Source organism: Chelonoidis abingdonii, chromosome 19 (assembly GCF_003597395.2).
Source record: "Chelonoidis abingdonii isolate Lonesome George chromosome 19, CheloAbing_2.0, whole genome shotgun sequence".
In the NCBI taxonomy this organism is placed as follows: domain Eukaryota; kingdom Metazoa; phylum Chordata; order Testudines; family Testudinidae; genus Chelonoidis; species Chelonoidis abingdonii.
This window is the reverse complement of record NC_133787.1, coordinates 38,340,850-38,367,614: the sequence shown is the minus strand read 5'-3', so window position 1 is coordinate 38,367,614 and position 26,765 is coordinate 38,340,850.

Sequence of the window (26,765 nt, the reverse complement as noted above, 5' to 3'; positions counted from 1 at the left end):
CACGTTTGCTGCTGAGTGACCCTCAGTGTCAATAATAGAGGATAATAAGCAGCTTCTTCTGTATCCAGGAGCCACCATTTAAAACTCTCTCTCTCACTCACACTCATACTCCAGCAAGTGAAGTCTTTTCCCAAGTGCCAAAGGCAAACCAAGAACTGCCTACTTCATATTAAGGGCAAAGCCAGGAATTCTAACCCCCTCCACCCTGCTAGAGTTTTCACCAGGTTGCTGCATCACACAAGGATGCTATTGTTTGGCAGGACAAAGGCTTTTTATGTATTTCTATGAACGTCTTAAAAATAACCCTCAGAATTTATACTTGGAAGCAAGTTCCATGCCTGACACCCGCAGAACAAGATTTTTCCGCTGACCCTCTGGTTAAACATCTCTGCTTAAGTCCCATTGACTACTTGGTTTTTTGGTTCATGGCTTTATGAGTCCCACAACTTCAATGAGACGTAAGCACATTCTTAAGCATTTTGCTGCAGCGAGATGAACTTAAAGCACATGCTAAAATGCTTTGAAAAACTGGGACTTTGGAGAGGCATTAAATATTGCTGATGCTGTGAGGTCTCCTAATCTATCCAGGTCTGTGTCATCTGAGAAGTTTTTGTTATTATAATGGAGTTAAATGGAACAGGCCAAAGTTTCTAAAGTGGCTTCTAGTTTCTTTGCACTTGCAAAACTCTGGACATGGAAGCAAATACATGCAAATAACCCTCTGGTTATTCTAACCCTATGGTTCTATGATTTTATGAAATCATATTGTTGGATTTGGCTGGGTTTGGGGAGGTGGGTCATGCCATCTGTCTACAGATGTTTGAAGGGACCATGACACCATGAGGGTGAGCAATTATTTGGTATGGCACAAGGAGGAGAGAAAATTAGGAGTTGTGGCATGAAATTAAGAAAGGGAATATTTATGAGGAACATCAGGAACTCACTCCTGATAGGGCGATGTAGGAATGTGTGAAAAAGTCTCCCAAATGAGGAGATGGATGCCCCACTGCTTGGGATTTTTATTTATAGACTGGGTATGACAGTAGTAGAAGTGAAAGTGTACTGGGGGGTGGTGTAACTCACACACCTCCTGGGTGTGCTGCTCTGTCCCATCTAGTGGCACCAAGACCACTTAGAGAGAGAGATTAAAATGAGTCTGCTCTACAGCCTTAGCTAGCAGCCACTTGACTTTTAGCCCATGTGGTAGAGACTCATGCATTTAGCTCCAGAGGTCCCAGGTTCGATCCCGCCTGCCAACAACCAGGGTCTGTCACTGTTATAGGTGCACTGGGAAACAATGGTGCCCCAGCAAGGAGATAGACTGGATAGCCACATGGGTCTTTCCCATTTCTCATGCCTATGAGTCTATGAAGACAGTGACTGTGTATGTATGCGCATCTCTATATCGTTACTATGGTGTTGCTGCTTCTTAACGCTCTGTGACCTCTGGGCCTGATCCAACCCCACTGAAATAAGTAGGAAAGAATCCCATTGCCTTCAATGGGGTTTGAGTTAGGCTCTGTGGACAACCCCCCCCCCCACCGCCCAAAACTTGACAACAGTTAGGCAACTGGCATGCTGAGACCACTGCTTGTCACACTGACCAATACTGTCTCATTGTTTCATAAATTCCCAGGCCAGAAGGGACTACCATGATCATCTAGTCTGACCTCCTATAGAACACAGGCCAAAGAACTACCCCAAAATAATTCCTAGAGCAGAGCTTTTAGAAAAACATCCCATCTTGATTAAATTGCCAGCGATGGAGAATCCACCACCACCTTTGGTAAATTCTTCCCATGGTTAATTACTGTACTTTCATTGTTAAAAATTTACACCTTAATTCCAGTCTGAATTGGTCTACCTTCAACTTCCAGCCACTGGATCATGTTAGACCTTCCTCTGCTAGACTTAAGAGCCTGTTATTAAACATTACCTTCCATGTACATACTTATACACTGGAATCAAGACACCCCTTCACTTTCTCTTTGTTAAGCTAAATAGATTGAGCTCCTTGAGTCTATCATGATAAGGCAGGTTTTCCAATCCTTTTATTATCCTCGTGACTTTTCTCTGAACCCTCTCCAATGTATCAACATCCTTCATGAATTGTAGGAAATGGATGCAGTGTTCTGGCAGCAGTCGCACCAGTGCCCAATAGAGAGGTAAAATAACCTCTCTGCTATTCCCCAGTCCCCCGTTCATGCCTCCCGAGGTCACATTAGCTCTTCTAGTGGTTTCCTCCACTGTGTCTATCTGTATCCATTTTGTTGTCTCTCTTACTCTATTTAGCTTGTAAGCGATGCAGTGCAGGGACTGTGTTTGTCCAGCACCTGACATAACAGGGTCATGGTTCACGACCAGGGCTCACAGGCACTATGCTAATACAAATAATAATTAATAACGATCCAAGCCTGGAGGGCAGATTGTGCTAACATACCCCCTAAGTATCATCGCAAGGAATAACTCAGGTGAATGGATGAGACTTCGGGGCAGTATGGAACCATTGATCCTTTAACGTAAGCAGGGCCGGCTCCGGGTACCAGCTTATCAAGCAGGTGCTTGGGGCGGCAACTCTGGAGCAGGGTGGCACTTACAGGTATTCAGCGGAGGGTCCCTCACTCCTGCTCGGAGCGAAGGACTTCCCGCTGAATTGCCACAGATAGTGATCGCGGCTTTTTTTTTTTTTTGGCTGCTTGGGGCAGCAAAACTCCTGGAGCCGGCCCTGAACGGAAGGGCTGGAGCTGTACTCAGCCCTTTGATTTCATAGACAGCTTCTCTTTCCCTTTAATATCATGGTGGAAAAACAACACATGCTAGTTGACCTAAATACAGCTCTCAAATGAGTCACTGCAGGGTTATGGGTCAGCAGCTAACTCCTCACTCACCCAGCCTGTTACATTTTTTGACGTCGAGGCGACGGAGGAGATGCAGCCACAGTGTTTGATAGCGATGCCAAGTGAAGTAATTTGTTTGTGTTGCCGTATTATTAATGACAGCAAACCCAGCTCTGCTCTACAGGGGGGCGGGGCAAGGGGGCCGTAGCTGAAATAGCCACGGGGCTGAATACAGCACTCGCTTATTTCTTTGTTGTTGTTGTTGCCGCCATATCAGCTGCTGTCTCGCTTTCCCGAGACACGGTCTCATTTTGACACACGCGTCCCTCCGATTATCTCCTGGCCTAAAAAAAGCCAGTGGAATGCTTCCCAGACCAGTATCACATTTCCTTCCTTCTGTCTGCTGGAGTCTGGGTCCATCCCAGGCTGCCTCCCTCCCTCTGTTCCTAGTTTAAGTTCTGGTCATGTAGGGACACGGATGGACAGGGAGCTTGCAACGAGCAAGCACATTTCTCAAATGTCCCTTAAGAAACTGGACCCCCCGCCCACTTGCCTTCGGGAGTAGGGAACATCTTTGCAGATTGACCCAGCTGATTTCTGTTGGACAGTGCTTCTTTCCAGAGGTAGGAGGCAGTGAATGCAGAGCCCCCAAGTGAAAGCTCCATTGCACCCTCACATTTAAAATGGGGTACCCAACCCTCAGTTAACACAACCCATTGTCAAATGTGGGGTATTTCAAAATGGAGGGAGACACGTTCACCCCTAGGTACCTCTAATATCTGCAGAGCCTCTTGGGGGTTGGCCTGCTGAGACCACAGCCTATCATGCCAACCAGCAGCAGATCATCATTTCCTTGTATTCTGCCATCGGGCTGTGTCCAGTGGTTGTCTCTTGTCTTGGATTGTGAGCTCTGTCCCATGCAGGGACTGTCTTTGCTCTCTGTGTTTGTACAGCATCAAGCATAATGGGGTTATGGTCCATGACTGGGTCTCCTAGCATCATGGCTGGGTCATGGGCAGCAAGATCTAGCAGTCGGAGCCAGAGCCCACAGCTATGAGGCAGGAGTCAGGCCGGGTCAGGGTAGCAGGAGGTTAGAGGCAGGAAACACACTGGTGGCCCGGAACCACAAGTCAGATGCCTGGAGCAGGAGGCACACAGCTCAGAGCAGGCTAGAGCCCAGCTTTCTGCACCTGCTGCTGGCACAAGTAGCACCAGTCGGCCTATCAGCCACTCCGGGGCTCTGACAATCAGACTTCAGGGGTGGAGCCTCACACCGTGTCTGGCCTTCCTTGGTCCCAGGTGGTGGATTGGAGTGTGGCAGGTCCCATAAACCCTGCAGATCTGGGTTCAAGACCCATGGCTCGTGACACTTTGGCACTACAGCAGTATAAATAAATAATAAGAAGAGATTGAAACACTGCTCTTTCTGGACATTTCCCAGAGCTCTGAATCCTTTTTCAGGCCTCTCTCTAGTCATGCTCTTAAGCATTGCAAACCTGAAACATCATGCTGGTTTTCAACCTACAGAAGAGCACTATGGAAAATACCGCTTGGAGTTACTGGGCTTGCAAGAGAGAACTGGTTTGGTTTTGGCCTCGAAGGCTACTGGACCTTGATTCTGCCCTCCAGCGCTGCCTCCCTGGCTAAATAGCCCATCTCCTCACCGCTTCGCAACTGCAGATCTGACCAGTCCCTTGCCCTCACTAAGTCTATGTCTCCTACCCCACTTCCCAGGCTCCCCCTGCAATGTCAGAAACCTTGGCAGAAGGGCTTAAATTCTCAGTGAGTATTTCCTGGAGCCCTGGGGCTTGGGCCTTCAGCCTCGTGGGTAGTGCTGGGGATGGATGGACTCTTGTGGATTTGAAAATATTTACCAGAGCTCAGCTCCAGCCGAATTTAAGCCCTGTTTGGCAGAAGAGCCCAGCTCCCTGCTTTTACTAGCCAGGAGATGAGAGAGAAGCAGGCTACACCGTCCTAAGGGATGGCCATAGGTACATCTCCAGCTTACAATGGGCATCTTTAGAAGGCATTTTGCCACAGGACCCTGCTGGGGCAGTGAAGCCCTGCATCACCCCAGCGCAGGCCAGCACACAAATATCATCTTGCCTTTAGGAAGTAAAGGAAATGGAGAATAGGTTCGTGAAACTGAGGGTAGCTTAGCCAGTTACTACAGACCCTATTCTGTGTTGTGCTGTGCTGTGCCGGGAGCACACAGTGGTTCAGTGCTCACTTTCCCCTATCCTGATCCTGCTGCTGCTTTGCACAGAGCCAGTCCTCCCAGCATGGAGGCCTGAAACGGAGAAAAGGATCCGCCTGCCATATGGACTCCCAGCCATGGCTCCTTTCCCTGCTATACCAGAAGCAGAGGTGGGGAGAGTGGCATAAAAGTCTTGTGGCTGGCTCTGTGCCTCTGGAAGATCACCCTTATGCTGCCTGACTGGCTAAGCCAGCGTTGGGGCTGGCAGAGCTGGCTCTGGAAGAGTTTGGAGAGCCAGCTGGTGTGCTGCTAGGGACAATAACTGAACCTTGCTGGGAGATTATCACGCTGATTGCAAACCTGGATCGGTAACTTTCTACAACAATAATGATAGACAGCAGCACCAGGAGACTCACTGATTAGCAACGGAAACCAACACAGAGCTGCTCCTATTCTTTGTGCTTCACCCTGCACTGGATTTCGGCGGGTAGGATCATGCCATTTTTGCCCCTGGCTCTCCCTTCCTTTGCCCATCACCCGCAGACAACATTTCCTCCCCTCCCTGTTGATGAAATATACTTCACATGGCACCCCCCCTCGCCCCCCCCCCAGCTAAATCTGAAGCTGCCCTGACAATTCACCACAGTACATGTTTGTCTAATGCCCTGGCCCCATTTCCACAGTAATAAATCCCACATTACCACCATGCAGAGAGGAGATAAAACCCAGCTGCCCCCAGCAGAGAAACCTAATGCAGGTCACCTGCACAGCCACAAAGACAAAGCGCTTGTTTGCTATCAAATGGGGAGGCAGGAGAACACTACTGGGCTATGAAAAGTAGGTAAGTTCCAGCAGGGTCCTACTGACCAGGGAAAGATGCTAAATCAGAGCAAAGGAAAATGGCAGTAACATGATTTGTCCATGTTTTTCACTCGTGTCCATCCCAATAGTTTACATCTAGGGGACACATTGCAGTGTTTGTTTGGGTTAAAACCCCACACTATAGGAAACCAAAATGCAGAGCCATGAGCAAACACTGTTCTCACTTAGACTATGGTGCAGGAAACCCAAAGCAACTCTATTGAAATCAGTTGAATTATTACTGATTTACGCCAGCATAATAGGCAGCACGGTTTGGCCCACAGTGTGCCAATCACACACAAATGCCAAGAGACAAATTCTTCTCTCACTTCCTCCCCCCGGCAATTTAAACCCAGAGTAACTCCACTGAAATCAAGACCTGGAGTAACAAAGATCAGACTCTTTCCATAGTAATTTGGTCAAATTGTGCCCTTGGTTAGAGATGCCCATATCTCCCTCTGAAGTTAATTGGCTCATTGCGATTCGGACAGTCCAAAGCTTTGAATGGAGTTTCATTTCAATGTAGGCTGGAGACACGTTAGAAAGGATGCAAACGTGGGTCTCTCTGGCTGTGCACGGCCCTTCTGCACCGGGGCAGTTTGCTCATCCCAGCGTCCTTAGCTAACAATAAACCCAATGTAAGAGAAATCAGTCTGTGCTTTGGATGCTCAGTCCAGATGGTCCCTGCAGCTCAGTTAAAATGCTAGTCATCCTCTATTGACAGCCCCTCTACCCGAAAACCTCTACCAACAACAAAAAAATAGAAGCAGTTAATGCAATGACAAAGCAGAAGCAAAAACCCCACCCCCAAGCAGCGTTTTGACCCCAGACAGGGAGAAGTGTAAGAGAGCCATGAAGTCCACTAGACATTTTGCTATTGAAATTGATTTTAAGTGGCAGGTCCTCAGGTACCACAATGATAGATGGATGGATCGGTAGGTAGGTAGATAGTTCAGACCGCTGTGATGACAGCAAAGTTGTTCATTTCCAGTTCCAATATAGTTGTTGTTTAAATGGCAAAATTTCCATTAAATCAAACCAGCCTGTGATACTCTGATGCTGGGAGATGGCTGGACCAGCATGAAAGCAGAGATGACTGATGCAAAGATTCTGGACTGACACAGGAGCCGGATCAGCTTGGGAAGCAGAGCTGCCGCATTGCAATCACCAGGCAATGGACTAGCGCAGAGCAAAGCCCCTTTCCCAAGCCACACACGAAGAGCTGTCCTGGTTGCTCCAGTGACACATGTAACTGACGCGCTACCGACAGATGCCCCGAAAAAGGTAAGCAGCTGATTTTCTGCAGATTGCCTGATGGGGCTGCCTAGAGCAGCATATGGGCCCAGAGGATGAATGGACATGGGTCGGGTGGAAATACCAGTGCTTTGCAATGCAGCAGTGGGTCTCAATAAGTACTTCTAACTCCCATCCGGCCTTAAGGCAGCAGGGATCTTTAATTAACACCATAAGATTCTGTATCCTGGTACAGAACTAGCAGCAAGAGGGAATGCACCCAACTGGGTTGGAAGTCTGCAACGTGCTGCGAGCATGCACCTATAATGCCCTTCTCCAGCATGCCCAGGCAGGGCTCCTGATCTGGGGGGACAGTTGTTTCTCCTTTGCTTGTTCCAAAGTCCTGCTTCAAAGGTGAGCTCTCCTAGGCCCTCACAGACCCCAGTGATGAGCCATCTGGGAATAAACAAGGCTGAGATCCCCTGTCTTATTCCAGATCTAGTTACACAGTTCATGCCAAAGATTCCTTGCATCTTCTCCCTCTCTGATCATGAGATTTCCACCACCAGCGACACTTATTTTAGCGTGAACTAGTTTAAGCCAGGATTTGATAGGAGAAGACTTTTGCCAGATTTGGGGTGGGGTGGGGGGTTCAGCTGTCAACTTTCCTCTAATTATTAGCAATGTTTTAAATCAGCTCTCTTCTGAAATTTGCTTCTGAAAAGCAAGATTAATGAGCATTTCCTTTGGGGATTTATTGCACTGTTAATTAATCTCCCAGAAATTTGGTTCAGAATATTATCAGGTTTTTTTTCAATTAAAAGTGATTATAATTTGGTTCTATGTAAAAGAAAAGTAGATTTCAAATAAAAATAAAAATCCCTTCCTGATTTAGTATAATAGTAGAACGACTGAGATAAAACTAACCAGTGGCCCCTGCAGAACACACCGTTCAGATTTCAACTACGCAAACATACACTTGACGTTCCCCTCACAACCGCTCCCTTCTACTCATTAAGTTCCAACACCAAATCCAGATGGTGGTACAAATAAATGCACAGATGGAGTGTGATGCTGTTTATTCAGACATCCCGAAGAGGGAGCCAAAGCTGTCTAAATATGGAGTCCTCTCTTTAGACTCAACTTTATAAAGGGATGAAATGCAAGGAGGAGATTGTACGGGAGCCTCTAGGTACTTCCTAAGGGAGAGGGCCAATGACCTGCGTAAATACCCTTGCAAAGGGAATTCTGTGCCTTTCCTCAAATGGGCACCTTCTCTCAGGAGCTAGCCTCATCCTTAATTTCTAGCCATTCAGATCAAACGGGCTCTCAGTTTTGTCAATCTAAAGGGAATTGCTATCCCAGGCACTGACAGCAAGAGCTATTTTGGGGGAAATCATTTTTCCCTTCTGATTTCCTACTCCTGTAACACAGGATATAAAGGAGGAAGATATCTCCGGTGCTCGGTAGATTAGAAGTGTAAAAGTCTGACAGAGTATGTGCTAAGCTGAGCTGAAGGGCTCATGATAATTAAGGGTCCAGTAGGGTTTCCATTACGAAAAGACTTTCCCTTCAGGGTTTGTACCTTAGTAGTAACAGTTCTCTCTAGGCTGGAGAAAGCTGCTCAGATTCAGTCTTAAAAATGCCGACTTTAAAGCTCCAGGAGTGAAAGACCCTGGGGTTACACTTTCCCAGCACCTTCTGTCAGATGATCTCCATGTGTTGCACAAATGCTAATTAGGAACCGTGCCCCTTCCCCATGAGATAGATCCTATTACCCCCACGTTACCCAGGAGTAACAGCGGCTTGCACCAAATTACACAGCGAGCTAGTGGAAGAGCCAGGAATTGAATTCCAGGGTACGTCTACACTGCAAAGAAAAGCTCGCGGTACCAAGTCTCAGAGCCTGGGTCAACTGACTCACACCCATGGGTCTTGAGCTGTGGGGCTACAAATAGCAGTGTAGACACAGACCCTTCCCCCTTGCCAGGTTTCAGACCCCAGGCTCCAGTCTGAGAGGGAACGTCTACCCTGCTAGTTTTACAATGGATCTGGGCTCTGAGGCTCAGTGCCACAGGCTTTTCTTTGCAGTGCAGATGTACCCCAAGAGTCCTGACTCCCTCATCCGCAGCTTTAATCTCGAGATTACACTGGGCCTTTTTAAAAAGCTACCATTTTGCTACCTGTTACTGTACAACACAGACTAAGATGGGAGGAAGGGGGGAATTGGAAGAATGCTGCCAGGGGTGTGCACTAGGTGACACAGGTCACATTGGAGGACAGTTCTTAATTACTCAGGTGCCACCACTTCTTACTGGAACAAGCAGCTTTGTCTGGTCTCTGGCTGATACATGGCTAGATTTACCTCGCTGCACCTTCTCTGTGAGTGACTGCAGCGTGACCCAGGGGAATAGGCGCCCTAGACAGGATCTTAGGAGTTCTAATCCCAGCTCTGCCATTGGCCTGCTAGGTGATCCTGGGCAAGTCACTTCAGCTGCTCTGTGCCTCAGTTTCCTCAACTGTAAAACAGGGATAATGATATTGACCTCCTTTGTAAAGTGTTTCACGCTCTATGGATGAACAGCATGACCTAAGAGCTAGCTATTGTTATGCCTATTGTCATATAGGGCCTGCGAGATTATGAGATGCTGTGGGCTGTGCATACAAGCTTCAGATTGCTCCTTACACTCCTGATCCAAGCCACCTAATTTCTGATTAGCAGCAGCGTCCCAAAAAACAAACAATTACAACTTCCCGAGGAGCCTGGGAGGGCACCTGGGGCTTGTACACACTACCACTTACATTGGTACAATTTATGTCGCTTAGGGGTGTGAATAAGTCACTCCCCTGAGCACCGATATGCTCACCTAAGCGCCGATGTGGACAGCTTCTCCTGCCAACAGCTCCTGCTGCTCGGGGGGGCTGGAGTAATTAAATTGACGGGAGAACTCTCCCCTGTCAGCTTAGAGCATCTGCACTAGCAACGCGACAGCATCAATGCTGCACTGCTGTCGCGCTTCTAGAGTAGACTAGTCCTTAGCGTGTCCAGCCAGCAGCAATGCAGAGCTGCGTACCATGTCAGCGGCCCATGAATGGAGGAGGAAGCACATGGTAATCCATAGCAGCTGGCTGTCGGGTCTGCAGTCTGCATTTTAAAAGGGTTCCTCGGTCCCTACTGACTGCATTATACCAAGGGCTCATTAATTCAGGTTTCACTGAGTACCCTCTGAATCAATGTCAAGACCCAAAGAGGGGTCAGGCCTGATGGAGACTGGTAGATCTCAAACCTTCCATTCAAGAGCCACTGTGGTTCCAACTGCATAGCTCAAACTGGCCTAAAGGGGGAAAGCCAGTAAGTTACTTTGGAAGCGGAGAAGATTCAAGTGTCACCGTATTCATGTATGTGTTTAACTGCTAGTGCCCAGACACACTGGGGAAGGCTGCCTTAGCAAGAGGGTAGATTAAAATAGATTAGACAGCATGGGGAGGCAGTATGGTCTCAATGACTGGTCCTTGGAAATCTCCCTGATACCCATAGACTCGTAGACTTTACAGTTTAGGAAGGCAGCAAGCTGGGCCCTGTTATCAAAAAGGTCGAGAAACACTGTAGTGGACAGCATGCTGGACTTTAATTAAAGACACGGCTCCTAGTCCAGGCTTTGCTACTAATATCCTATGTGCCCCCAGGCAAGACACTTACCCTCTGTTTTCTATGTGCTCCTCCCCCTCCCTCCCTCCCTCCTGCCCGTCTATCTTGTCTGCTTAGACTGTAAACAATTTGAGGTAGGGACTGTCTCTTACTATGTATTTGTATGTCTCGCAGCACAATGGAGCCTTGATCTGTGATATAGACCAATAAGCCTGTGTATGTTCAATATATATTATGGGGTACAACTCTTCTCTTACAAACATACACCAGCATAACTCCACTGACTTCAACGACTGTATCAATGTGTGACACCTCCTATCTTGGCCAACACACCCAGGAACTGGCAGAGCTGCAAGCATACGTCTCTACAGCTTGAGCGAAAGAACCAGGCTGTGTGACTGGGAGTTTTCAGAGTCTCACATCTTCTGCGGACTGGGCGGACACACACACGCACACACAAGGGCACCCTCTTTCTTCCTCGTATTCCTGGGACTGGGACACACTCAAATACACTGTACATATTCCTACACTGTTCCCATGCAAAGTCCTAGATGTTCCTAGTGAAAGGATAACACTGTCACTGCACACATTATAATTTGAGAAAATGGCACAAAAGTATTTATCAGAGTTTATGGGGGGAAAAAGCAGCTTTTTGCTCCTGGAGTAGGGCAGAGAGTAACAGGCAAGGCAGGTATTAGTCTCTTTTCTAGTCCACCCTATTTAAATAAAAATGATGAAATCTCTTTCCCCTGCTGCAGGAGCCAGGACGACTCCAGCATATGGCTAGAGAAGAGGAGATAGAAAAGAGGGAGACCCGCTGCTCTCTCAGACAGCCTAGACTTTCAGTGACCTGTAACTGGAACACAGACATTCTGATAAAAAAAACCCCCACACTCACAACCTTCCTCCTCCCACAAAAAACAACAACCCACACACGTCATTGCTGGAAAACGGGGACTCTTGCCAACTTTCACAGCTTACAGCGAGAGGTTTTTAAAGCTGCTTCTGTCTGGACACTTAATTTACTGTGTATTTATGCCTTTTTTAATATTATGCTCTCTATTAACTTTTTTAAAAATAGGACCCCATTCCCTATTTCCCCAGTTTATATACGTATTGAAATGTTTCCCTATTGTTCTGTCAATGCTGCTTGTCAACAGCAAGGCCTCCCATTTCCTACAACGCCATCTTCAACTCCAAAGGAAATGAGATCCAGCCAGTTGTGTGGTCTTGAACTTTGGGGGTAACCAGGTGCAAGAATGGCATGGCAAGTTTGCAGAATTCCTAGGCGTACTGGAGTCCAGGAAGAGCTAGTGATCATTTTGGACAATATTCAGTTGGGATATTGTGTGTGTGAAGCACTGGGTCAAAAGGGAAGAAAGTATCTGCAGCAACCTCATTATCCGCAGAGGCGAACGTGCCCTGGAACAAAGGGAATTCTGTCTGATGCAGTGCAGTAGGCAGTACCTCCTCCTTATGGCTCATGGCTTCTCACTGGCAACTCAAAGAACAACCAGGTTTGGCTTTCTGCAGTCCGGCTAAGAATTGGCCTCTCTGAAGAAAAATTTCCCTTGGTAAATAACACAGACAGCATCCTCTCCAGCACGTTAAATAACATTCCCTTCTAGATTCATAGCATTTTACAGGCGGGAGAGTTAAGAAATAACCCTTAGCAGCAAGGACCGGCTCCATAACACCTGGCTCGTTAAGGCACAGACTTTTATCATCCCTGCTTGCTCCTGTTCCATGGCAGTTTGCTCTTCAGATAGAGCTGGATCCTTGGGCCGTGTCACCAATTGGCTCTCTGCCGGGGGTGTCAACACACTGATTTGTTGTGTTGCAAAGTGGTGCCTAGGTAATGCCTGCTGTGTACGGACTACTCATGTTTCTCTTAGGGCTGCCACCATTCCCTCTGCCAAGACCTCATCCCCTCCTCATGCAAAGTTAAACCTCCCACAAATATCCTGAATTTAACTTGAATCCAAACCTAACCCCGCGTGTGCGTCATGATGCAATACAATGTCATGATGCAATGGAAACACACCGTCTGGAACTGTCCTGAACACTAAGCAATATGCAGTAGGGAACAATCTTGCACTGTCCTGGGCACCTCAAGATGACCTCATAGGCTTCTTATATCACCATCTTCCCTGATTCTAGGTATCTGTCTAGCAAATGAGGCCCTGTGAGAACTCAGCAATGGTAGCTTGCCTTGCACCTGTCATCTGTGCCCTTGTTTTTAAGCTCTACTTGCTCATTTAGGCTGAGGAAACTCCCTCATGGTGCAGACTTGGGACTGACCTTGACTGACGCCAACTGGGCAACCGTTCTATGTCACTCTAGCACAAAGCAGTTCCTCCCTGGTGTTTCCTGCCAATGCTGCAAGACAAGAGTGGACTGTGGTGGGGTGGGAATGCAACTCTTCAAACCGCCCATTGCTCTGTCCAAGTGTAGCATGTAATGATGGGATTTCCTCCATCCTTCGGAATTCTGGGCCATCTCCCTGAGCGTAAGAACCGCTGCTAGGCCAACCTTGTATGTAGCAGCAGGTCCTTCTCCTCCTCCCAGCCCTAAGAAAGCTGTGAAACATGAAGCTCTCCATCTGTTTGATATGGGAATGCATCACATGGTTAAAATTTCAGCACTGTAGGAGGTTAGACATCCCAGGGAATTTCAATGGAAGTTGGGTTTCTAACTCACCTCGGCTTTTTTAAAACCCCCTTTGTGCTTCATGGGCTGGCTGAGGTTTACCCAGTCCCTCCCAGTCGATGTAGGATTGTTTCCCTATTCTGCACTCACTGGTGTTTTATCCACATTCTTTTTAAGCATGCAATCTAATGGTGCTTCCCCCCGCGGTCCCAGTGAAACGACTAGATCTCGCTGCCAGGAAGGGTTTCAGCCAACATCTCTCCCTTTCCTGCTTTTGTCCAAGCTTTGCCAATCAGTCAGTCAATCTCTCTGTGGTAATGGGATTCCCAGGCAGGAACAGAGCAGTGCAGGAGCTCCAGAGCCATATACAAGGGAAGCAATACCTCCCTGTGTGAAGCACATGGCTCAGCTCAGCACTGAGAACTATTTATTTAAATTTGTTTAAAGGCACTAATTGTGGATCATGCACATGCATAAAACTTCAAACAGCAACTAAGCAAAAGCATGTACTAATTGGCTTTATGCCGGCACAGAACTGTTCCCAGCCATCACCTCTGACCCCTGAGTCAGCACATTCCCACCCCCACCCCCCCATCTGTCTGGGACGGGCTGCACATCCAGGGTGTGGCAGAACGCGTGGCAGAGTCAGTCGCAGAGAGGAGGGTGGCACTCTGAGAACACCCTGCCAGCAGCGTTATGGCATGTAAACAAGGAGACTTCTGCTGATAACAGCTGCTGTGGCATCATGCCAGGAGGCAGAACCTAAAGAAAACGTCCCAGATGGCAGGTTCTCACTAGAAAGGCCCTTGTTTCTCATGAGTATCTCAAGAAATATTTATTTTCCACAGGAGAAATGTGCTAAATAGGCCGAGTTACCAAATTACCAAAGTTTGACTCCATTATAACACATCTGAGGCTACCTAGGACGTGATTGTCAATGGACTCCTGGGCACGGTCACTCAGAACTTCACGGCGACACTGAGGCTAAAACCCAGATCCCACTACCCCAAAAGCCCGGACCTTAATTGCCTGACTAAAGAATGAGCTATTAGCAGTACGGGGCCTATGAAACACTGGCGGGCAGTTCTGATTCTATCCCAGAGAGACTAGCTGGGCATCGACACCCTATCCACTTCACTACAACAGATCAAATGAAAAAGCATCTAGACAGCACCACGTACCACGCAGGTTAGAAACCAGGAATGAGGGAACTCGCTTGGAAGCATATAAGGACAGCCCCAAACTTTCCCCCATTTGCCAGACCTCAACACAAACCTAGCTGCAGGTTCAGAACGACTCCGTTTCATTTTCACAGGCGGCTCCTGCAGCTTCTTGTCCCAACAGTCGGTGCCTAAATCTCTTAGGGAAGGTGGATCTCACGGCTCTTCTGGCCTAACCAGGAGCCGGTATGGCGGTTCCAGAAATCCCATGAGACAACTTGTTCAGGGAAGGTCCTGCCAGTCCCCTTTTGCTTTTCTCGGCAGAACCTTTTGCCCACCTCTAGTCCGAGCAATGCCTGCTGTAAATGACTGTTACTATTGTACTGTGTACTTCCACTACTAACGGGACGGTGTTATCGGGACCTCACTGTGCTAAGATTGTACATACGCATAGTAAGAGACAATCCTTCCCCAGCAGGCAAGACAGGAATAAACAAGTCACAGAGAGAGGAAGGAACTAGGCCAAGATCACCCAGCAGGTCAGTGGCAGAGGCAGACGTCTGAGTGCCAGCCCCATGCTCTATCCACTGGACAACACTGCCTCCGAACAGAAAACTTCGTTCCAGGAACCTACAATTTACCCGGCACATCACAGTCACAAGACCCCAAGACAGAAATCGTGCTGTGGAAACTCTTCACCCTGGTGGATTGTTCTCTGTTCCAATGGACATTCTGAAGACTCTTCGATTTTATGGTGGGTGCTGTTCGGGCTAAAATGCTTTAAAATGCGCAAAGGAGTGGGGCGCCCCCCGGAGAAACAATAGGGTAAACACACTATAGAGGGGAAAACTGCTCTCTCCATCGACAAGTTTGAGACCGGAACATTGTGCGGATAACGTGGAGGTGGCTGGCAGTAAGCCAGTGAATTTAAGGTATATGCATAACACAATGCTGGCTGCATTAGTAAGTGATAGCCCAGCACTTTAAAAGAGGTGAACAGCCAACTAGAAAATGAACCTCACCTAGTAATGGCGGCTGGACATTTACAATCTCTTCCCCTCCGCCCTCCACGTCCTTTGTCTGCAGATATATGGAGATGAATTAAGTCAGTGGGAGCGGGAGAAAGTATCTTTTGTACTTGGTGATGGCAAATTAACCCTGAAAACGCACAACTGCCATGACTTTGGCCCATCACGATACAGTGGGATGGACCTGCTTCTGCAATAAGCCATGGGGGAGTAGGGAAGGCACATGAAGAGCGCTCCAGAGCTCCCACCTGCCCCTTAGCTGATTACCAGCGCACGAATCCCAGTCATTACCAGAAAGGCAGCCAACGTCTCCACCGGCAAATGCAACAGGCAGTAATTAGGCTGGCCTCCTAAATCTTTTGGGAGAAGGATTCCGCTCACCTTTCTCACTTCATTCTTCAGTGACAGAAAGCATGGATGGCAGATGTGTCTAGGAAAACATCTCTCGCAGCAACGGCAACCACAGAAAGAACACACACTTCATAAACTGTGAGGGCTGCCAGCTCCCAGCCAAGCCAAGCATAGACCAGGCCTTTCATACGATCACTATCTCCCAACAATGGCAGATTACAAGGCAACTCGGCCCCACAAACCCTGGGTGAGGGAAACTCAGTGGATGCCTGTATTTTTTTTTTTAAACAGGTCCCATCCATGAGTAAATGTGATTGAATAATGCCAATATTCATCCATGAGACAAGCCTGGCCTCTGTCTGGTTAGGAGGTCATTTCTCCAGAGAAATACTACGGGATAAAAATCCCCTTCTCGCTCCTATGTACTCTTCTGTCAACGGTTCAAAAAAATTAAAATGGGATATTTCAGGGGGCTGAAGAAAGGCATCGTGAAAATATTTTCCTTTCGCCGCTGCTGTGCGAGGTGGAAAAGTATTTTGGATGCGGCAATGTCTCTCTGCTCCAGCACTGCTCAGGACAACAAACCCCAGCTGGGATGTAGGTGCCATGTTAAAGATCACTGCCTCTGGTCAAGCAGAACATTACTCATCTTAAAATAGTCCCAGAATATGTCCTCTAGCCAAGAGAGAACTGGGAAGTTCTGGGAAGTTCCTCTTCCCTCAGAATATTATTCATCAGCTAGAGACAGGCACTTCTAAAGAAATCGTTTGAGTAAGATCAGTTCTGAGCTAAGGATACTGCTGTAATGCCTGTAATGGCTGCCGACATTCAATCAGCCTCATTGACTTCCAACTGGAGACTGCCGTCTGCCTGCGTGCCTATGGAAACTCTCTGCTCTTGGAAGTCTCCTCTTCTTTGGAGCAAAATATTTGCCCTGGGGATGGGGTATGTGTGTACCAAAGAACTGTCTGTTAGTGATGAATTGGTCCCCTTTGAAAGGGCATTCCCTGGGCAGTAGCATGGTGGGCGGAGTGCTGGCCATTTCAGCATGAAGCGGCCCTTGGTGTCTTGGCCTCACATGTTGGCTTTGTGGCAATGCCCCAGGCTGAGTGATGAGCAAAAGCTGGCACTGGCAGGGGCTCCTCGATCCCCATGAAGGGAGTTCTGTGCCAGTCAGCTGGCCAGGTTCGGCCTCTGGCAGCATCAAGAAGGGAAACAATGCCAGCCCCCCACCAACAAAAGGTATCTGGAAGCCAACCCGCTCTCCTCAAGAACAGCCACCACACTGTGTGCAAGGTGACTGGTTGGCCAGCACTGGGAACTGAACCTGGTAACTCCAGCCCTATACAGCTTCAGCTCTGGCGTTGGACTGATGTCCCTAGAGACTGACCTCCTCTATCCCTAGTGCAGACACAGTGCTGAGCAGCAGCACAAGATTCCCCAGGCCCCATACAAATACATTCCAGCCCCTTTCTGGAGGGCACTCTTCTAGGCATGAGAAAGTCTCCACAATCCATTCAAATCTCTGCTAAGACTGACAGCAAGGAGGCCATTTAGCGCCAGAGGCATGGTAAGATGGACATTTGTCCGCCGAGACCTACAACCCAGGCTACTTAACAACCCGCCACCCACAGGCATTCTTGATACTTACGTAGACTGACTATGAACCAGTGACTTAGACGTGAAAGGCTCTATAATGAATCACCGACCCCCTGTGCCAGCCTCCAGCCCTTACAATGCCTTCCTAGTCAGGACATAGCTACAGCACATTCACAATAAATGTAACTGCTTTGCCTACCCCAGAAAGGCCGTAAGGACCCAAGAGAACAGAACAAGGTTTTCTGCAGCACCTTCCATACTCGGTATCTCAGAGGGCTGTTAGTCCTTGTCAGACATCACCCTAAGAACACTGATGCTTGGAATTACATTAGTAAAAGGGAGTACTAACTTCTCACAGGTTTGCCAAGATTTCCACTCCACTGAAGAAGCAAATGCATCCAATTATTAGAATCTCAGATGACGAGACGACCCGAGATGACCTGAAAAGGAATTGAGGGTTGGTGGTCTCTGACAAGTTCCAAGAGGACATATGTCCTTGCCACATAAATCACTGCTAGAGCTGATGCTGAAATTGCAAAGACTTCAGGCTGCTAATTTCAATTCCACGGATTTCAAACCAGGATCAAGTTTAGGTTTATTCACAAAGTTTTTATGGAAAGTTTTCAAAACATTTGTCCTTCAGGGCCTTTTCCTCTCCTTTTCTCCCCCATTTCCCTTTTGCCACTGAAAAGGAAACAGCGGAAGATAGAAAAAACCCCAAAACCTCTGGAAAAGTTCTTTTTTTGTGTGTGCTTTCAGGTTTTGTCAGAAAAATGTGAAATTTTCTCATGAAGATTTCTGTTTTTTGGGGGAAAAGGCTGTTTTTCAATGAAGAACATTCATTCAGAGGTTTCATCCAGCTCTAATCACAGCATGAGCAGTGATCTCTGGTAAGGGGAGACCCAACCATTACAAAGCAGAGGCGCTGCAAATCATTATTCAGTAGCATTGGCAGAGCTGTGAAAAAGGAAAGCATCTACTTGCAATGGGCATGCACACAGATGCTGGATTGTTTTCCCTCCCAGAAGAGAGCATCCCAGACAATCCTGAATCTGATGGACACCAGAAACTGTTTATATCGGTCAGCTGTTTAGCACTGTTGAATCAGCATGAATTTAGGATCACATTAAATCCTGCTTAGTTTGACAATGAATTCACAGAACAATGTGGTTGTTACCTCACCTGGAAATCCAATGATGTTTAAACTTGGCACAATCATCTTTGACAGGCAAGTGACCCAGTCGAGCCAGTCACTGCAAGTATTAGCCATGAGGACATGTCTACTTGCTGAGACACCAACGTTACATGATACACAAAGTTTACCCCTGGGCATATCTCTGACTCCAGTGGATGGACTTACTCAGAAATGTCACAATACCTCAGACTGCTGGGAGATGGGAAGTAACAAGGGCTGGGATTTAGATTATTTCCCATAAAAAGCAAAATGTGTTGTTACATTTTCCAGCCCTACAATGGGCTAAATGTCCTGAACTCCCATTGTCCTGGGGTTGTTCCAAAGGGTGCTACTGAGAACCAAGCTTTCAGCCTGGCTCCACCTACCTTCTATTTTTGGGGATACAAGATTGGGAGTAACATATAAATGGGTGCCTTTTTGCACCCACAAATTACGACACTTAGATGTTTAAATCCATGATTTGCTGGTTGGTGCCTGATCCCATTGTTACTGGTATCACTGGGAGATTTATGGACTCAGTGAGCACTGGATTAGGCCCATAGATATATAGGTGAGTAGACGCTGGTGTATGGGGGCACAAAACTGCAGCTTCAGTTAATTGCACCTAGAGAAATGGAGCGTAGTGTTTTAAAATCAGGTCCTGAACGTATAGTAAGAAATTATTAGGGGCCTGGTTAGTTTGGAGGATTGACAGTGGGGTCTCTCAATAGATCATGGTTTCATGCCACTAGTAACTGTTCTAGAGCACTAGTTCTGTGTGCACCTCTGCGTTTGGTGATTCTCACTGGGAACAAAGCTGGAGGTGTGAAAACACCACAAAGTTTCAGTGGAAGCTAAAGAAGAGCATAAAGGGGCAAATTGGGCTCCCAGTGACCCTGGGGCAAACCCAGAGCTACTCCTGTGAAGAGTGTGCAGTGGGTTTGCACTGCGAGCAGGATTTGGCCCATTATGCTTCCTGCACTTTCTGCCGAAATATCACAACTGATCATTTTCACACATGTTGCCTGCACACAAGAGCTGCTGCAAAGTGGATGTTTATCTCATTAACAATCTCCTGCAGCTATCAGATTTAGGAAAGGGGGTGTCAGAGAAGGATCCCTGTGCTTTGTGGGGTATCACTTTACCCCAGGACTTCCTGCCCAGGTGAGCCCACACAAACCAGCCTGTGTTATGGAAAACATTCTGCATCCTAGACATGTTTCCACTCAAACACAGGTTGCGATTCAGCTTCCCCTCTGAGCCTTCCAAGACGTCCTCCTTTTAAAATAAAAAGTAGCATTTATGTCAAGATTTCTTAAACCCACATTATATATATTGCTCCAGCGACGTCTGCTCCCCTGCTTTCAACATCCTTGTAATCAATATCTCAGGGGTTGAAAGTGTGGCAACTGCCCAATAACATCTGCTGAACAAACTGAACAAATCGCCTTTCTGAACACCTGTATCGGCGCAAAAATGGTGCTTTTCAGAGATCCTTGTGCTTTGAAAGACTCTTTCTGCCAGATCCTCAGCCGGGGGAAATCAGCAATGGAACTACGGCCATTTAAACCCTCACCTTACAGGCTGTGCTGTGGCTTAAATATTTTTCAGCTCAGCACTGATTCGCCGAGGTTCTGGGATCTGAATGGGAGTTTGGTAGTTGAAGTATTTCCAGGCTAAAGAGGTTTGGTTAAAAAAACCCACCTTTATGTAGTGAGAGATAATTTAATAGCTTATAAGCACTGCAGGGCATCTTTCTAGGTATTTATAGAGCACCTAGCACAGTGGGGCCTTGATCCTGGGCACTACTGCAATATAAAGAAAGAATAATAACAAGATTGTCATGGATTTATCTCTGGAGTACAAGTGATTTTTCTGAGCCCCTCCAGATGCCGTTGGGTAAGAAGACAGTTCATTTCCAAGGATCCAAGGGATTTCGCTAAACAGCAGTGAGCAAAGAAGTCATTTAGAAAAACCACTTTTGAGTCCCTTTAAATATAGGCTGGATGGGATTAGACTTCAGAGTGACTTCTTCCCTCTCTGTTTCTAGGATTTATTGCACTTGGTGACTAGACTCCCGAGCTGTGAGCAGAGAAGCCACGCCGTGTCAATGATCTTACACCATTCGTCAGTGTTATGGTACCTCATGCCACAGCAGAATGGCACTAGCCCCTGGTGCTCCATAAACAGACACACCTCCTTCCCCATCATGGCGTTCCCTGTAGATGTCTGCTTCTTCCGCTGCCAGGAGAGTCCCAGGAAGTATAATTCTTCTAACAGACTTAGTGACTGATCGTGCTCCCAAGTCAATAGCAAAACTCCTGCTGATTTCAACAGGAGCAGGATTTAAGCCCTGGTTTATCCTTTGAGCATGTATTTGTCTGCATAGGTCTCAGCGGACCTGAATCGTCGCCCATACCCTCAAAATCCAGTAGATGGTGCATCCAACAGCTTTTTCTTCCAGTCTCCTTCCCACACATCTAGTCTATGCTTTAAGGACACAGATTGCAAAGACTGAGATTTTTCTTCCACTCACATTTTACTTCTTTGCTAAATACAGGGCTTGAGAAATCTACTTGCCCACTCACCTGCAGAGAGGAAGCAGCTTTACGCCAGGCTTACCCATCAACTCCTGCAGATTCTAAGCTTTCATTTAGAGTTTTCACTTAGCTTCCATCTCTTATATTGCAAGGGAAACCTACCGGCCGTGAATCTAACAGGACCGCAGCTGGGTCTTCTTGTTCCTAAATCTGGAGGCAGACAGCCCCTGAAACAGCCCAAATACATGCTGAACCTCAGGCCTAATCCTGGCCCCGGCACACACCAACACCCAGGCTGAATTCTGCCACTCTGATGCAATGGAGCTGCTCTGAGTTGCTATGACAGGGCTGAACAGCCATTGCACCCCAGCTTTGTCGGGGAACAGCCAGCAGATCTGCAAAGCGATGGCTCCACCAGCCTGGCCTCCTACATACCTGCTGATTAGTGGTAGGGAAGGAGCCTGTTCAGAGGTAGATTCTGCAGCATGCAGGTAGCGCTCATGCCTGACACGGTCCTCACAAACCCTGCCATGCTCCCTGCCCAGCAGACCTGCAGTGGCACAGCTCACCAGTGGTTCCATTTCTCACAATGAGGGGAAGGGGGAGAATCATTTAGAATCCCCTCAGTATCCACCTTAGTGCCACACCTCCGAACAGGTGCCCAGACCCTGAGGACGCTGTGCCCAGACCCTGAGGACGCTGGATGAAATTTGCATCACGGGGGTTCAGTGCTGCCTAGACCAGTGCTGGTGTAACCCGCACACCTCCTGGGTGTGGTGTTCTGTCCCAGCTAGTGGCACCCAGATCACTGAGAGAGAGAGATTAATGAGTTTGCTCTACATAGGGTGACCACACAGCAAGTATGAAAAATTGGGACAGGGGTGCGGGGGGTTATAGGAACCTATATAAGAAAAAGACCCAAAAATCGGGGCTGTCCCTATAAAATCGGGACATCTGGTCACCCTATCTCTACAGCCTTAGCTAACAGTCAGTTGGCTTGTAGTTTACGCAGTAGAGGCTCATGCACTAAGCTCCAGAGGTCCCTAGTTCGATCCCGCCTGCCGATGATCGGGGTCGGTCCCCATTACAGTGGCTCCTCCATGAGGGGACAGATGTCACTCACTTTGATCAGGAGACTAGTGACCAACTGGGTGGATCAGTTGGTGCTAAAAGGCAGGCCCAGTTTATCCTCTCTCCCTGTGCAACCTTCTATTTCTAGCCGGCTCACTCCCTAAATGTATCATGTTCCTTGGGGAACTCCTCTAAAGTGATTTCATCAACTCAACAGATGTCCAGACCTGCAGCACGCAACCGGCACGGCTAGGTGGAGTCCGCAGGAGCTGCTGCTTGACAAGCCAGCAGGCCAAGTGTTAACGGCAGATGTACATACTAGGAGTTGGAGTTGGCTCTCAGCAAAGTCAATGGACATCACCAGGCTCAGGATTGGACCGCAAGTCCCTAACGAGGAACTCAACAGAGAATCCCCCCTATAGCCCATCTGCTAGGACGCTGTCTGGCCTGTTGGTCTCACTAGTCCCCGAACCCAGCCATCAGTAACTCTGCTTTTTCTGTTCTCGTTCGCTGCATAGATTTTTACGCTGCATCTTTCCCCCTTTCCCAAATGAAACGCTTCCAATGCTCTTCTGTGTAAACAAACAAACAAACAGCAGGAGGGGCACTCGTGACCAACCCTACAGTAAGAAATTCAATGGGCTTCTCTCTCTCCTGCTTCGCTCCCGCAAAACAGCTGTGCAATAACAAATAAGCGTGTACGGCCAGCCCTCTGCGGGCAGCGCTACCAGAACAAACAAGCGTGCACAGCCCCTCACCAGCGACCCAAGTGGTCAGGAGCACTTCAAAGATCTAACTCAATTAACCTTTTCAACTCCCAAGAGAAGAAAGTATTATCGGGGAGAACTGGGGCAGACAGAGATTAGGCGACTCGTTCACACAGTGTGTCAGTTGCAGGGTCAGAAATAGAACTCAAGCATCCTGACACCCAATCTCTCGCTCTAACCTCTACATCCACCACCCTTTAATCTTCCTCTCCACATGTTTCTAAATCCAGAATTACAGAGATCAACCAAACAGATGCATTTTTAAACAGATTTCGAAAGGCAGCAAACTTTTCTCCCTGCCTCTAGCTGGAGGTTAGCGAGATCATCGTTTCACTTCAGAAGCTTAATGACTTTCCAGCTGATAGTTAACGAATTAACAAACAACCCCTCTCCCCAAAACATATATATCCACATTTCAGTCACAGTCAGACTAGAACACAAACGGACCAAATCAGAGAAGGTCAAATCTGATGTATTTGGTGTGGATGGGGAGGGGGAGAGACAGACAGACAGTCAGGGTCGTTCTCCATTAGGGGCTGGCCCCACAGAGGATAAAGGACGTGCTATTAGTGCCACTTATGGGACAGCACCTTTAGCTCAAGAGGTTGAGTCCTTCTTTCTTGGGTTAAGCTACCAGACAGCGTGCCTGTCATTTGTTACACTGCATTCAGGAGGTGGACTTGCAGCACACGCAGACATCTCTGAGCTAGCTTTCATCCCGCTCACTCATTTACTAATACCAGAGCAGCCATGGCAGCAAAGGCTTCGGCACGGGCTAGTGACCTGAGTTATTGCCAGGGCCCCAGGTGGGCTTTGGAAGCCCTGTACTGCCACAGCTTTACCCATGGTGGTACTCGAGCTAGCCAGCTCAGATATGTCTGCACGTGCTGCTCTCACCCACACCGACTGCAGCACGGCATTCCCAACTGGCCACTTGCACACACAACTGTGGTAACTGCACAGAGTCTGGGCTTCTTGGTCTTGTAAAATCAAGGCCTTGAACTACCAGTGCTTTGCTTTCCTCCAGCTCTCAAAGGCGGATAATGCTGATCAAGCTCCCAGGGCTCATGGGCTATTCCTAACAGAGCGCTCCGTAGAAGGGTGGAGTATTAATTACGGCTGGGGGGAGATGTGCACTCAAACTCCTTTTGCAAACGTATTAGAGGGTATGTCTCCAGTGTCAGCTGGGGTGTGATTCCTGAGCTTGTGCACACGGACTCACACTAGCTGGGTGAGAGCGAGCGTGAGCACAAATAGCTGCAGCAGAACAGGCAGAGGAAGCACGGCTGAGTCCTGCTGAGTACAAACCCGCTTGAAATTGATAGGTACATACTTGGCATGGCTGACCCTTGTCTCCACTGCTGCTCCCTGTGCTACACTGCTAGACTCGCTCTAGCTCGCTGACAGCGACCATGCATATGGGTACGTGAAGCCAGCGAATCACATCCCTAGCTCAAAGTGTAGACGTAACCTGTGGATTAGGCTTGGCAGTTGAAGAAAACCTTTTGGAAAATAGTATGTGGAGTTCTATAATTGTGCTTTCTTGCACAACACACACACACACTCTCAAGCATGCACAATACCCACCTCAGGTACTTATATGGCCCCTATTTCTGTAGTATCTAAGCACTTTGTAAGCTTTAATTAATTTATCCTCATGCCTCTGAGGCAGGGCAAGGCTTTTATCCTCATTGTACAGATGGGCAACTGAGGCCCAGAGAGGCTAAGGGCTCGTTTGCACAAACAATGAGACCGCAGCAAACTGGGGGATGAACCCAGGCCTCACTAGCCTGTGTGACAGACCCAGACCAGTGGGGTATAGGAGTCTGGTAGAAGGCAAATATACTGGACACCGGATGAGTAGTTTTCTGTTCCCTGAGTGACCAGAGCAGGAGCTGCACTAGAGTAATCAGGAACCCGCTAGAACCAATTAAGGCAGACAGGTTGATTAGAACACCTGCAGCCAATCAAGGCAGGCTAATCAGGGCACCTGGGTTTAAAAAGGAGCTCGCTTCAGTTTGTGGTGAGCATGTGAGGAGCTGGGAGCAAGAGGTACAAGGAGCTGAGAGTGAGAGGGTGTGCTGCTGGAGGACTAAGGAGTACAAGCATTATCAGACACCAGGAGGAAGGTCCTGTGGTGAGGATGAAGAAGGTGTTTGGAGGAGGCCATGGGGAAGTAGCCCAGGGAGTTGCAGCTGTCATGCAGCTGTTACAGGAGGCACTATAGACAGCTGCGATCCACAGGGCCCTGGGCTGGAACCCGGAGTAGAGGGCGGGCCTGGGTTCCCCCCAAACCTCCCAACTCCTGATCAGACACAGCAGGAGCTGACCCACACTGTGCGTTCAACCAGATGGGAAGATCACTGAGGTGTGCAAATCTGCCAATAAGCGCAGGACCCACCAAGGTAGAGGAGGAACTTTGTCACACCTGCCATAGTCTAATTGTCCACAGGTGCCCAGCTGTAGCACATTGAAGTTCATCAGAGCGCTTTGATCCTGTTTCAAAGAGTACTAGATCAAAGCTGGGTGGACATGGACAGTCAGACCGCAGCAGGCTAGCATGGACTACGTTCACACCCCAGCTTGCTGTGATCTATATGTTTGCGTAGACAAGACCTAATTGACTTGCTGCAGGTCCCACAAGGAGCCTGTGGTGGTGGCAGAGCAGCGACTTGAAGCCACATCTCCCAAGTCCAAGGCTAGCGCCTCACACATGCCAAGGCATGCAGTCACACGTACACACATAGCACAGCATGTACTCACACGCATATACACGCCAAGGCATGCAGTCACACATACACACATGCCACAGCATGTACTCACATGCATATACACGCCAAGGCATGCAGTCACACGTACACACATAGCACAGCATGTACTCACACGCATATACACGCCAAGGCATGCAGTCACACATACACACATGCCACAGCATGTACTCACATGCATATACACGCCAAGGCATGCAGTCACACGTACACACATAGCACAGCATGTACTCACACGCATATACACGCCAAGGCATGCAGTCACACATAAGTACATGACATGGCATGTACTTATACACATACACACATGCCAAGGCATGCAGTCACACACGTACACACTCCAAGGCATGCAGTCACACACGTACACACTCCAAGGCATGCTGTCTCTCACACAAGTGCATTTTAAATATTCTCCCCCCACAATTTTGAAGATAAATCCTCTCCCCTCTCAAGACGCCTCAAGCACCTCAGGCTCGGCACATTGCACTCCTACCTACACACGCTGCAGCGAGTTGTACTCACACAGAATCACTCAGGAAGCACACTGGAGAGCCACAGCTCAAGACACAGAGGAGGATTCTGCCCTGAGAGTTTTACAATGGCCAAGCCAATGAATCGTTTTTTCTTTTATTGGATGCCAAGTTTCCGCAGGATTTAGACAGTCAAGTCAAAAATTCCTGAAAGACGGGGTTTAGCGCAGAGGGAACACAGATGCTGTCTTAACCCTGGTGCTGTAATTACACCACCAAACTTAGAAAGCAAAGGAAGTGTGCTATGTAGAACTACAATTAGGAGGACGTTTAATTGCAGCCTGATTGCTTATTGTTTTCCTCGCCACCACTCCAGCTGCCAACAACCAGTTTATCAACAGGGGAGTTACT